General features: G+C 42.4%; 1 protein-coding gene across 8 annotated transcripts in view; it reads left to right on the forward strand.

Moving 5' to 3' along the window:
* The first annotated feature begins 1193 nt into the window (after window positions 1-1193).
* ZNF644 (zinc finger protein 644) overlaps window positions 1194-13267 on the forward strand; it is a 59506-nt gene continuing 47432 nt past the window's right edge. For 3 of the 8 annotated variants that reach the window (XM_060773903.2, XM_060773904.2, XM_060773908.2), the window contains exons 1-2: window positions 1195-1333; window positions 4069-4127. The gene's annotated coding sequence lies outside the window, so the exon portion shown is untranslated. Of the gene's footprint in view, window positions 1334-1493; window positions 1600-4068; window positions 4128-13267 lie in introns of those variants that run through there. The other 5 variants (XM_060773905.2, XM_060773906.2, XM_067467775.1 and 2 more) reach the window with 4 other exon arrangements.

Below are 13267 nucleotides of genomic sequence, written 5' to 3' on the forward strand. Positions count from 1 at the left end.
TAAATGTCCTTTGACCAGTATCTGGCCACTTGGAGTGCTTCCGGTGTTGCTGCAAGGAGGTCCTCCATAGTGCATGTAGCAGGGCTCAGGTTGCATTGCAGCAGGTGGTCAGTGGTTTGCTCCTCTCCACACTCGCATGTCGTGGATTCCACTTTGTAGCCCCATTTCTTCAGATTGGCTCTGCATCTCGTGGTGCCAGAGCGCAGTCTGTTCAGCGCCTTCCAAGTCGCCCAGTCTTCTGTGTGCCCAGGAGGGAGTTTCTCATTTGGTATCAGCCATTGGCTGAGGTGCTGGGTTTGAGCCTGCCACTTTTGGACTCTCGCTTGCTGAGGTGTACCAGCGAGTGTAGATCTTAGAAAACTATTTCTAGATTTAAGTCGTTGACGTGCTGGCTGATACCCAAACAGGGGATGAGCTGGAGATGTCTCTGCCTTGGTCCTTTCACTATTGGCTGCTACTTCCCGGCGGATGTCAGATGGTGCGATACCGGCTAAGCAGTGTAATTTCTCCAGTGGTGTAGGGCGCAGACACCCCATGATGATGCGGCATGTCTCATTAAGAGCCACATCCACTGTTTGAGTGTGGTGAGATGTGTTCCACACTGGGCATGCATACTCAGCAGCAGTAGCACAGCGCAAGGGCAGATGTCTTCACTGTATCTGGTTGTGATCCCCAGGTTGTGCCAGTCAGCTTTCGTATGATATTGTTTCTGGCACCCACTTTTTGCTTGATGTTCAGGCAGTGCTTCTTGTAGGTAAGAGCATGGTCCAGGGTGACTCCCAGGTATTTGGGTGCGCTGCAATGCTCCAGTGGGATTCCTTCCCAGGTTTTAAACTAAGTTTTTTTTTTAAACTGAGAACTATAGATTCCCAGGCAGTGACGGCACAGTCTCTTCCAACTCTATGATTCTATGTGCCCTTCCACACAGCCATATAACGCAGAATATCAAGGCAGAAAATCCCACAAGATCTGCTTTGAACGGGGTTATCTGGAGCCACACTGCCACCTATTCAGAAAATGTGTGGAAGGGGCTGTGTGGAAGGGGCCTAAGTCCCCTCACCAAGGATTCCTTAGCAGGGAGCCACGGCCGTCCAAGCGGTGCTGTGGGCAGCCCAGCGAGAGAGGCGCCCTCTGACCGTAAGGGCACGACCTCTACTCAGCGGCTCGCGAAGGGGAAGGCTCCGCGCACGCGCAGTCGGCGGCGAGAAGGGTGGAGGAGACGTTCGGGCGAGCGCTGGAAAGAGAGGGGACCCGAACGGAAAGGTGGCGTGATGTCGTCATGACGCTCAACGCATCCCCCCCCCCTCCGTGTGACGCACGTCTTGGCGAGCCCGTGAGTTTTCCGTTAGGGTTCTTTTGTTATTTATTTATTTTTCGAAGGGAGGGGGGAGGGAGGGAGGGAGGCGTCCTCTAGGCGTGGGGCGCGAGGAGGGCCGAAGCAGGCCTGGCGTGAGGCGCGCGGGCGAGCGTGAAAGGGAGGCGGGGGGAGGAGTGGGGGGGCGCTGCTCGCTCCCTCCTGTCGCATCAGGGAATATGGCGGCCGCCGCTAGTGCGGCAAAGGGGCTCCACCAGGCCGGGCCGCCGCCGCCTCAGTTCGGGGTGAGTGGCCAAAGCCCCGGATGAGGGAGCGGAAAAGGAGGGGGAGCGTCGTCCAGGCCGAGCGGGGAAGGGAAAGGGAGGGGAAGGGAAGGGAGAGCCGCCACCGGCCTCCGGGCACAAAGAGAAGTCGCTGCTGTGGCTCTGAGGAGGGGTTTTGTTCGGTCACATGAAGCGGCGCAGGCAGTGCAGGCCACGGAGGCCGCCAGGTCAGCTTGGCCTGAGCTTGAGGGAGCATCCACTCCCCCGATGCCTGCCAGTTGGGCTCCCCATCCTAGCACACCTTGCCTCCAATCCCTTGGGCCAGGGGTGCATCGCCTTTCGGCATTCGACATTGGAATACCTGTATTTCCCTATGGAGGTGGTTCCCGAGTCTAAACATGAAATGCATTATGTTTTCAATATACCCCTCATAGGGTCTTTCCACACAGCCCTGTATCCCAGAATATCAAGGCAGAACATCCCACAGTATCTCCTTTGAACTGGATTATCGGAGTCCACACACAGGGCCCTTCTACACGGCCCTGTATCCCAGAATAAGGCAGAAAATCCCACATCTGAGTATGGACTCAGATAACCCAGTTCCAAGCAGATTTTTTTGGGATTTTTCTGCCTTGATATTCTGGGATATAGGGCAGTGTGGAAGGGCCCTCAGATAATGTGAGATATGCTGCCCTTGATATTCTGTGGTGGAAGGGCCAGTAGACAGAGCCTGGAGATCATTGTATGCAATGTTTTGACTAATATCGTGTACCTCAGGAATGGGCAACCTCCGGCTGGTAGGCTGTTAAGAATTGTGGGAATTGGAGTCCAAAACATCTGGAGGGCCGAAGTTTGCCCATGTCTGCTGGATATTGGACCATTCCAAAGCTGAGCTGTCGCTAACCTAGGCTCCCTTCCACACAGCTGAAAAAAAACCCCACATTACCTTCTTTGAATTGGTATGTATGGTGGTGTGGACTCAGATAACCCAGTTCGAAGCAGATCTTGTGGGATTTTCCACCTTGATATTCTGGATTATATGGCTGTGTGGAAGGGCCCAATTCACCCATCTGGACCATTTTGGAATCTTTTGACTTGCTCGGCCTTGTACCTGGTCTTTTGTTCTTTGGCATCACTTATTTACTGATCCATTTTAACTTACACCCAACATTATTCTCAGGCCTTTTGCTTTATTATGCATGACCTTCCATTCTAGACAGTGTTTGTTAATAAGGGTGGATCTACACTGTAGAATGAATGTGGGTTGACACTACTTTAACTGCCATGGTGCAATGCTATAGAATCCTGGTGTTTGGTGAAGCGTTCACACTCTTTGCAAGAGAAGGCCTTGTAAGGACCTCATCACATTAGAGCAGTGGTTCTCAACCTCTGGGTCCCCAGGTGTTTTTGCCTACAATTCCCAGAAATCCCAGCCAGTTTACCAACTGTTAGGTTTTCTGGGAGTTGAAGGCCAAAACACCTGGGGACCCCCAGATTGAGAACTACTGCAGAGAATGGATCCACTTTAAATCCAGTTTCTGCCTGCCTCCTGTAGAATTCTGGGGCATGTAGTTTAGGGAGTGACCTTTAAACTGTTCAGCCAGACAGTCCTGGGCCTCATTAAACTACAAACCTCAGAATTCTGTAGGAGGCAGAGACCAGATTTAAAGTGGATCCATACTCTAGTGCAGTATAAATTCTGATAGGCTGTTAGGAAATGTGTGAGTTTTAGTCCAAAACACCCAGAGGGCCCAAGTTTTCCCATGAGAAACTGCAGGTCGCCTCTGGTGTGAGAGAATTGGCTGTCTGCAAGGATGTTGCCTAGAGGACACCCGCATGAAGTGTGATGAAGCTGTATTACAACTATAGTTTCTATGATTCCACAGCATTTAGCCCTGGTGGTTCAAGTACTGTCCAACTGCATTAATTCTTCAGTGTAAATGCACCCTAAGACAGGTCTGGTGCTGACTTTGGAGTTTCTCAAAATATCGCTGAGAAGTTATACAGTAGGCTCATGGAATTCGCTGGGGTTTGTTCCTCAAGTTGCAATATAGGCAATCACGTAATCTGATGGCCTTATGTATAAAATGACAAACTCAGCTTTTGCTTTTGGGGATTCTTTTTGTATTTTTATATTTTCAAACCGTGATTGGTTGAATCCATGGATACAGAATCCATGAATGTGGAAAGCCAATTGCTGATCAGTAGTAAAAGTTGATAGCACCAAGAACCATAAAGTTCTTTGGACTGTGTAGAGATGAATGCTTGCATAATATGTGCTCATGTTTCTGGATAATACAAACAAACACACTTTTGCTGGTTATTTAACCATTAATTTGCTGGTGTGTTAAGAGAAGGGCTATAATGAAACATAATGTAACCCTAATATAAACAAGCTTTTGCTATGCATTTTTTTTTTACTTTCGTAAGACCATTTCATTTTATGTTTATGTGGGCCAACTAATGCTTGGAATTCTTTATTTCTCTTAGATGAATGATTCATGATGTGAAAACAATTCTAATGGAAGAATTTAGCTGCTATAGAATAGGTAAGAGGTCACCAGTCTGTATTATGCCTGTTTTGAAAACAACATGGAAGAGATGTTTTGAACAGAGCAAGATACTCTTGAGCAGTGGTTCTCAACCTGTGGGTTCCCAGGTGTTTTGGCGTATAACTCCCAGAAATCCCAACCAGTTTACCAGCTGTTAGGATTTCTGGGAGTTGAAGGCCAAAACGTCTGGGGACCCACAGGTTGAGAGCCACTGCTCTTAAGTGTGTGTATATGTGTTTGTGTGTGTATAATTTGTTATTTCCTCTGATACAAGTAAGTGTTATTCTTATAGGGAAACAAAACAAGAGACATTAAGTGGGACAGAGTTTTCACATAAGTGGAACTCGTATTAGTGGCTCAACAGAGATTGAGACATGGGAGATTTAATTTCTTCTCCTGGTCTCTTCAGGGATGAGGGAGGAATGAGGTGATGTTGGGTAAATCGCAGCTTTCACTTTTCATCTATTCAGGTATATAATTAGCAAATTGGAAGTATAAAGTGAAAAAAAATAGAATATGAGTCCATATATCATAGTTTTGGCCAGTTCTCTGAATCTTGGTTCTTTTGCAAAGCAAAAATAATATGAATACACCCCTTCTTCTTTTTAAAAAAAACCTGAAATGTATTTTAGGGGTGCGTTTAATAATGACTCTGAAGCAATTAATTCTTCTTTATAAGTATTAGCCTTAATTGGGTCACCAGAAGGTGTGTTCATGATCCATTTATATAGTCTTATTTATAATTACGGAAAACGTTTTCTATATTGATTATTTTTGTCAAACAAATTGTTATGGATTAAATTCAATACATTTTGATGGCTTGTTTGGCTACTAGAATAAGTAATTAAGATATTCTTTGTGGTGAGAGTTATCCTCAAATCTGATTTTTCTCATGCTGCTTTTTTATTTTTATAACTTTGCAAAAGATAATTGTAGAGACTGTTAGATTCAGACTAGAGAGGCCTGAGCCAATAGCTCCCTCATTCTAAATTACTTAACTGGATCTCTTTTGATGAATCAAACACTCAAAAGTTATTAATTGAAACATATATTGGATTCAGTAGGATAAAGATAAAGTTGAAGGTAACGGATGGGACTATGGCTGATTTTTTAAAAAAAACGAAGCATCCTAGAAAATTGCTTATGACAAGATATATAATATTGTCAATTTTGTATTGTTAGTGGTTTTAATTTTTGTTTAATGAAATTTAAAAGAACATGCCCGGCATTCTCCGTACTTTTGAGTAAAGGCTAGTCCAAGCACGGGCAAACTTGGCCCTCCAAGTATTTTGGACTTCACCAGCTGTTAAGAATTGTGAGAGTTGAAGTCCAAAACACCTGGAGGGCTGAAGTTTGCCCATGCCTGGACTACAAAGTCCATAGAGGAAGAAGTATAGTTCTAAAATGTTCAACAGGGCATCTCTTTTCTTTTCCACATGTAGCCAGATACCAAAACATCCTATCATTTTTCCTAGCTTAGAAACATGAATGCAGTAGTAGCTGATAGCTTTGAGAATTGAACACTTGTCATAGATCAGACTACTTTCCTGTTCTAGTTCAGAATTACCTTCCCACAAGTGCCCAAGAAGTTTTCTATGAGAAGTCAACAGTAGGGTCAGTATAATATACTACTCTTGCTCGAGTTCTCCAGTATATTGTTTTTTCTATTTCTGTTTTTCTGCTGAAATCCTGTGCTGTACTCCAAAGGTTAGTCTTATAATCCTGCTACATGATTCCAGAATCTGGCTACCTATAATGCAAGCATGCTTTCTGGAAGAGAAAGAGCCTTCAGGCCTCGTAGAAGCAGTAACCCTTTAGGGCTAACAGGGCAAATGTAGACTCTCCTAATTGTCCTGATGGTTGCATGTAGTGATGTTGTAATCCAAAGAGATTCATAGTATCTTTGACAAATCTGTAAATCAAAGCAGCTCAGCTATTAATCAGAAATGTTGTAGTTTTTTCGTTTCATAGGGATGTTTACTGGTTTTCCTTTCCTGCGTTTTCTAAAAAGCATTCCCTGAAGGTCAAAGATCCTCCAGAGCAATGCTTCCTAAGCTATATGATGTGGGGGACATGTTTTTTCTCCTCAGTCTATTTAAGGGCTGGCACAGTATTTGTGCCACCGTTGACCGCAAGTGTTTCATTCTTTTCTGGAAATTCTCCGGGGACCAGCAGCTAATTATCTAGGAACAGGCACGGGTCCATGGACCACCGGTTTGAGTAGATCTGTCTCCATGCACATATGTAAGTTTGTATCATGTTCACAACTGCTTCTCTCTATCTGTCCTGAGGCTTTGAAATGTAATGCTGGCTCAGCTGCTGAGCACCTAACTAGTTCACCCCAAAGCTTACTGTTCAAGCTTACTGGTTTAAAAAATATTTGGCTGATTAAAATGTAGTAAATATTTGAAGGAAATCTCACTATGTATTAAAAACTGCTTTAGAATATCTTTCTAGGAAGTGTCAGGCTGTATAGGCTTATCTCAGAAAACCGAAGGTTGCCAAACTTGTTTCTAAACTTTCTATACATGTTTCTAAACTTTGTCTCTGTTTTTGAGTTGTACAGGTGCTAAATATAACCTGGTTACAGGCTGTAAGCAAGCTTTTACTTGTTTTCTGTCATCAGTTAATCCTAATAAATGGCAAATGAATCAGTTTTTGAGATGACTGGCTTTCAGAAAGAGAATGAATAACTGTCTTACTTTTCTTTCTGCTCAATTTCTATTGTCGGTTATACTGATATATTTAGGCGGCTGTATCTAGATCTTTGATAATTTTAGATTATTATGTGTTAAAAACAAAGTGTTATGTTTAGTGATATCTGCCACATTCCTTTTTTACCCTTTAAACTACAGTGCAGTTGAAAGATATACAGTGATGTAACAGATTTGGCTAATATTGAAAATGATGATGGTAACATGAGTTCTCAATGCTGATTTCTAAAATGCAGAGTTTATACATTAAAATACAGGAAAGAGGCAGTTTAGAGGCAGTTTATTGATTCAAGCACATGATAGATTCTCATATACAGAGATCCATGCTTTTTGCTTCTCAAACAATAAGATCCCATATTGTCCTCTTAATGAGTGTTTCCTGGTTTAACAATGCTGGGAGTGCAGCAGCAGATGAAAAGGGGGTGAAATGTTGCAATGAAGGGTAAGGATTGATAGTGGTTGCTGCTGGGAGGCATAAATATGTTTTTTACTGGTGTTCCACTTCCACCGTGTCCTCATCTTAAAAAATGATTTACACTGATATAGCTATTTTCAGTATACATCACCAACAAGATTCTAGCTTCTGATTGCTGGAAAGAGTGGAGAGTTCATTTTTGTTGTAGGACAACGTAGTTAGTTGCCATTCAGTTATATTGCTTAGTGCAGAAAGCAAGAGATTATTTGGCTTTTGCTATTGCACATCCAGCTTGGCCTTTTTTTAGCATGAATAGTATGCACCTGATGTGATAATAGCTGTTCCTAAAGTTCCTCCATTCTTCATCCTTGAGAAGCTATTGTGGGAAGAGGAACCGGCTTTGTAGAGAGCAGCTGCTATCAAAATTAATTATCAAAATTAAGCAATGGATAGTGGTGGAGCCCCCGGTGGCGCAGTGGGTTAAAGCGCTGAGCTGCTGAGCTTGTTGACCGAAAGGTCGCAGGTTCGATTCTGGGGAGCAGCGTGAGCTTCTGCTGTCAGCCCTAGCTTCTGCCAACCTAGCAGTTTGGAAATATTCAAATGTGAGTAGATCAATAGGTATTGCTTCGGCAGGAAGGTAAGGGCGCTCCATGCAGTCATACCAGCCACATGACCTTGGAGGTGTCTATGGACAACGCTGGCTCTTCAGCTTAGAAATGGAGATGAGCACCACACCCCAGAGTCAGACATGACTAGACTTAATGTCAGGGGACAACCTTTAACCTTAATGGTGGTATAGATATACATGTTAGAGCTGGAGTTTAACAGGAGTAAATGCAGTATGTAGATGCATTCTGGAAGTGAATTTTAAGAATGTATCTACATTGTAGAATTAATACAGTCTGATACCAATTTAACTGCTATGGCTGATTGCTAGGGGATCATGGCAGCTGTAGTTTTACAAGACCTTTGATTCTTTCTGCCAAAAAGTGCTGATGCCTTGCTTAATTACAACTCCTATGATTCCATAGCATTGAACCATGACAATTAAAGTGGTGTCAAATCCGATTAATTCCACAGTATAGATCGGGCATTCTCAAACTGTGCCCCTCCAAATCCCAGAAGCCCTAGCCAGATTGATTGTTCAATGATCAGGAATGCTAGGAGGTTGAGGCCAAAACAGTTGAAAGGCTGCAGTTTGAGGATGCAGCCTAGGTGTTGCCACCTGTTTGACCGCTGTTAGAAGACAGCCAGATTATTCATATTCTCTAGCAATGAGTTACTATTTTATGAGTTGCAACCGAGATTTAATCTTGCATTTTAGGACTTCTTTATAAAGGTGGTAGAAAATTCAAGTAAGTAAGTAAATTAAATTGTTAATCTGAAACAGAAAGCAAACTTCTTGAAGCAATGTTTGTAAATGAGGAATGCGAGCTCAAGGTAGTAGCAAGCAATTCATTCTTATGCTTAAGTAATGATTCACGTTGACATTGAAGCACTAGATGGTATTTATTTGCTCAATAAATATCTGTATTTTGATCTTTCAGTCTTGTTTAATAGGCTGTGACAAATATGGTGTTCTTCTTTATTGGTCCAATTCAAGTTAGAAAATGAAAAGTATTGGGGATCTTGAAGTTGTAGCAGTGTGGTGTCTTAAAAAATATCCTTTTTGTAATATAAAGAACAACCTTATGAATGTGTTTTTAAAGCAATCACATTGTAGATACCACTTCAAGCAAACAAGTTGTTGAATTGACTGGACCCAGACTGTTCCGTTTTCAAGAAGTTGCTATGCAATTCATGTAACAATATGGACATGTAACAATTGTTTCATTTTTATGAGCTCAACAACTGCAGACAACAGTGAGACTAAATGAACAAAATTAGCTGTAATTTCTATCAGAGTATTATGTGTGTGATTTTAATTTTGTAATTGCCAAAGCAGTGCTTGCTTATACTGTCGCCTCACTTTAGGTAACAGCAAGAAAAGGGTTTTTAGAAATCCATTTTGTGTGTTTTCTTCTAGCCCCGGTTCTCTTTACTGCTATCCCCAAACATTTCGGTTTAGAGATAGCCAGACAATGTTACTTTTCCTTATAAAGGGGTATTTTTTCTGTTCTGGTAATTTTTAGTATCATTTCACTGTTAGAGTCATTTAGTTGATGTTAGAGAAAATATGGGAAGATGTTATAAACAGCATTTCGATAAGGTATTCTCCTAAACCTGAGAACTGTTCCGATAGAAATAACCTAAAAGCTTGTAACAGCCATAGAGGATAAAACCAAAGACTGGTTTTCTGCATCAGTGGCCAACAAATATGACATGTTTCATAGCACCCTACTGCTTGCATTCCCCAACAAGTTATACTACTTCTGGTATTGCCCCAGTTGACATAACTTCATTCTCTATTAATTTGTTTCATTAAAAACCATCCAAGTTGTAAGTCCTCATGGCAACTTGTAGAACCTTTTCAAAACCATGTATGCGCAGATGCACATTTTTTCAAAGCATTTGCAATTTACTGTGTCCCTAAGCTGAACCTATTACAGGGCTTTCTTGGAAAGATTTGTGTTGTTGTTGTTTTGGGCGGTGGTTGTGGTGGTACCTTTGCCTTCCTGCAAAGCTTCTGTGGCTGAGTAAGGGCTTGAACCCTGGCCTCCAAAGCCATAATACCAACACTTGGCTTCTTCGCTATGCTGGCTTTCTTTCACTAGATGCTGCATGTACAAATACTTGATTTAATCTGTCCTGAACCTTCCATCTTCCAGGTTCATCTCATGAATAGAATAGAATAAAATAACTTTATGTCATTGTAGACGGTACAATGAAATCAAATGCTTTGAGTTAATTGATTTATGAGAATGAGATAAGAATTTATCCTTCAGCATCATGCATAATTTTATATACCTCTATGTTGTCTCTTACATATGCACTTTTTCTCTAAACCAAATAGCCCCAAATATATTTTCTCATGAGGAAAGTTTTTTTTTTTGTGTTTGTAAGCTAAATAAATCACTATATACTTGGCAGAAAATATTTTTCCTGGCTTAGGGTTTACTTTCCAGTTAAACATGGTGTTATGGTCTTCAGCTAATTGGGCTATTCTGAGAATTTATGAATTGATAAGGAAAATACACTTCCCTCCATCTTTAAAAATGTTTCATCCCCATTTAAGAATTTTCTTTTTCTCCAATAATTAATATAAATGGCTAAGAATTGTCAATCTGTATAAATAAAAATGTAATGTTTGTTTGAGGGATTAACATAACTCAAAAACCACTGGACGAATTGACACCAAATTTGGATACAATACACGTATCAGGCCAAGGAATGACCATCACTCATAAAAACACTGAAAAACATAGTAGAAGAGACTTTGAAAGCAAAAAAAACAACAACATTACAACGCATGTGCAAAACCATATATATATATATACACACACACACACACACACACCCACACACCCACACATACAGATACACACACAAACACACATATATACACATATACACAAATATATACACACACAAAACATATACACAGACTGGGCCACAGCAATGCGTGGCAGGGAACAGCTAGTAGTTTGATAAATTTCTTGGGTACATGCATTGTTTGAGGTAATAGATCTTTTCTTCTTTATCCCTCTTTTTTCACATCCTCTTTGAGTTTTATTTTAGGGCTCTATTTTACTATGACAGTCTTTGATTTCTCTTTTGGGTGATATGGTTCATACCAGAAGGCTAGATCCCATGTTAATCATATCCAGAGTATGCCCATTGAAACAGTTAGTCCCAGATTGAGTCCTGATGATTTCAATGACTCCACATTTGACTCAAGAAAATAAGATTAAAAGTGTAATGGGTGAGCAGTAATAAATTCTTACTTGATAATGGAAAAATGTGTGAATAATTTGAGATGTCATGTAAATTACAAAATGATAATGATTGTGTTTTCCATTATGATGAGTATTCGTTTCTGTAGGAGTGAACAGTAAGCATGGGATGAGGTTTAGCACTATCTAATCTGGATTGTCCTGAGGAAATATGAAACAGGAACATTTTCTGTAGTGGATTTTTAAAGATTCTCAGAGTGTTATTTCAGGTCAGGGAGGATACTCAAATATTTAGAATTTATTAGCTTCCAAGCTGTTCCTCATAGGGATTAGTTTTTAGACCTTTGATTATCTTGATTGCTCTCCTCTGGATTTGTCAATATTCTTCTTTAGTAATATTGTCCAGAAGTGGACGTAGTATGCCAGGTGAGGTCTGATCACATGAAAATTGAGTGACGCTGCTGTCTACACAGCCTAGAACTTTATTGGTTTTTTGGGGGGTTGGGGTGCTGTCAAGTCACACTACTGTTTCATGTTTATCTTGTGGTCAGAAAGATCCCTAGATCCTTTTTTGCTTGTGCTGCTTATAAATCAAATGATACATTTTATTTTTCTACCGTAGATCTATCGTTGTTGAAATTGTTGTTCTTAATTTTAGCCCAGCTTTCAAATCTATTATGGTTGTTTTGAATTCCGATGCTATCCTCTGGGGTATTATTTTTGGGAGCCAGAGAGAAATGTGGACCCTTGCATTATGGCTATTAAGACCAGTTATGGGCAAACCCAGGCCCATGGGCTGGATGTATCCCTGTTAGCGCCTTCCTTTGGTTTTCCTCTGTCTCCCTATCGTCTCAGCATGAGGATGCAACAGCCCGCTGTACTCCCATGCTAAAAGGAGGGCTGGGGCAGAGACACATGGCTGTCGAGAACTCTTTGATGCACTTGGCAGCCGCGTGTCTCCCTATCCTCTCAGCATGAGTGATAGACTGCTGTGTCCTCCTGCGGAGAGGAGAGCCTTGTGGTCACACACGGCTATGCAGGTCTCTCCCGAGAGCCCCACACAGCTGCATGTCAAGTTCTCTTGACAGGAGGGTGCAGCATGTCAAAGGTTCGCAGCTTGGGTGTGATCCTGGATTCATCGTTGAGCCTGGATCCCCAGGTTTCAGCGGTGACCAGGGGAGCATTTGCACAGCTTAGGCTCGTGCGCCAGCTGCGCCCGTACCTCGGAAAGTCTGACTTGGCCACGGTGGTACACGCTCTGGTCACATCCCGCCTCGACTACTGCAATGCTCTCTACGTGGGGCTGCCCTTGAAGACGGCCCGGAAGCTTCAGCTAGTCCAGCGCGCGGCAGCCATGTTACTAACTGGAGCGGGACGCAGGGAGCACACAACGCCCTTGTTGTTCCAGCTCCACTGGCTGCCGATCTGCTACCGGGCCCAATTTAAGGTGCTGGTGTTGGCCTACAAAGCCCTAAACGGTTCCGGCCCAAAATACCTTTCGGACCGCATCTTGGCCTATGAGCCCACGAGGGCCTTGAGATCGTCTGGGGAGGCCCTTCTCTCGATCCCGCCTGCCTCACAGGCACGCCTGGCGGGGACGAGAGAGAGGGCCTTCTCGGTGGTGGCCCCCCGGCTGTGGAACACTCTCCCTGTAGACATCAGACAGGCGCCCTCCCTTATGTCTTTCCGTAAAAGCCTAAAGACATGGCTATTTGAGAAGGCATTTAATTAAGTGCTATAATAATTTGGTAAAGACGACTGGAACGGAATATGGATTATGAGATTGGTTATGATTCTACTATGAGACGGAGCGGATTATTTAGTGTAACTATATAACTGTTGTATTGTGGATATGTTGTTTTTTGTTATTGCCTTTTGTAAATTGCCTTTTATATGTTGTACACCGCCGTGAGTCGCCCTAGGGCTGAGAACGGCGGTCAACAAATGCAGCAAATAAATAAATAAATAAATAAATAAATAAACTCCCCTTTTGGCTCCAAACTGGACCACAATGCGGCTCTCATGCTAAAATGTTTGCCCATCCCTGCTTTAGACACTTTGAATATCTTGAAGGTTAACTGTAACATTTCAGACAAGGGATGTAAGTGGCCATGACTTTTGACTGTTCCATTTAGAATATCCAGAATGTGTATCCCCGTTTAATTCTCCATATTG

The sequence above is a fragment of the Anolis sagrei genome, chromosome 4 (genome assembly GCF_037176765.1).
Source record: "Anolis sagrei isolate rAnoSag1 chromosome 4, rAnoSag1.mat, whole genome shotgun sequence".
NCBI classification, from domain to species: domain Eukaryota; kingdom Metazoa; phylum Chordata; class Lepidosauria; order Squamata; family Dactyloidae; genus Anolis; species Anolis sagrei.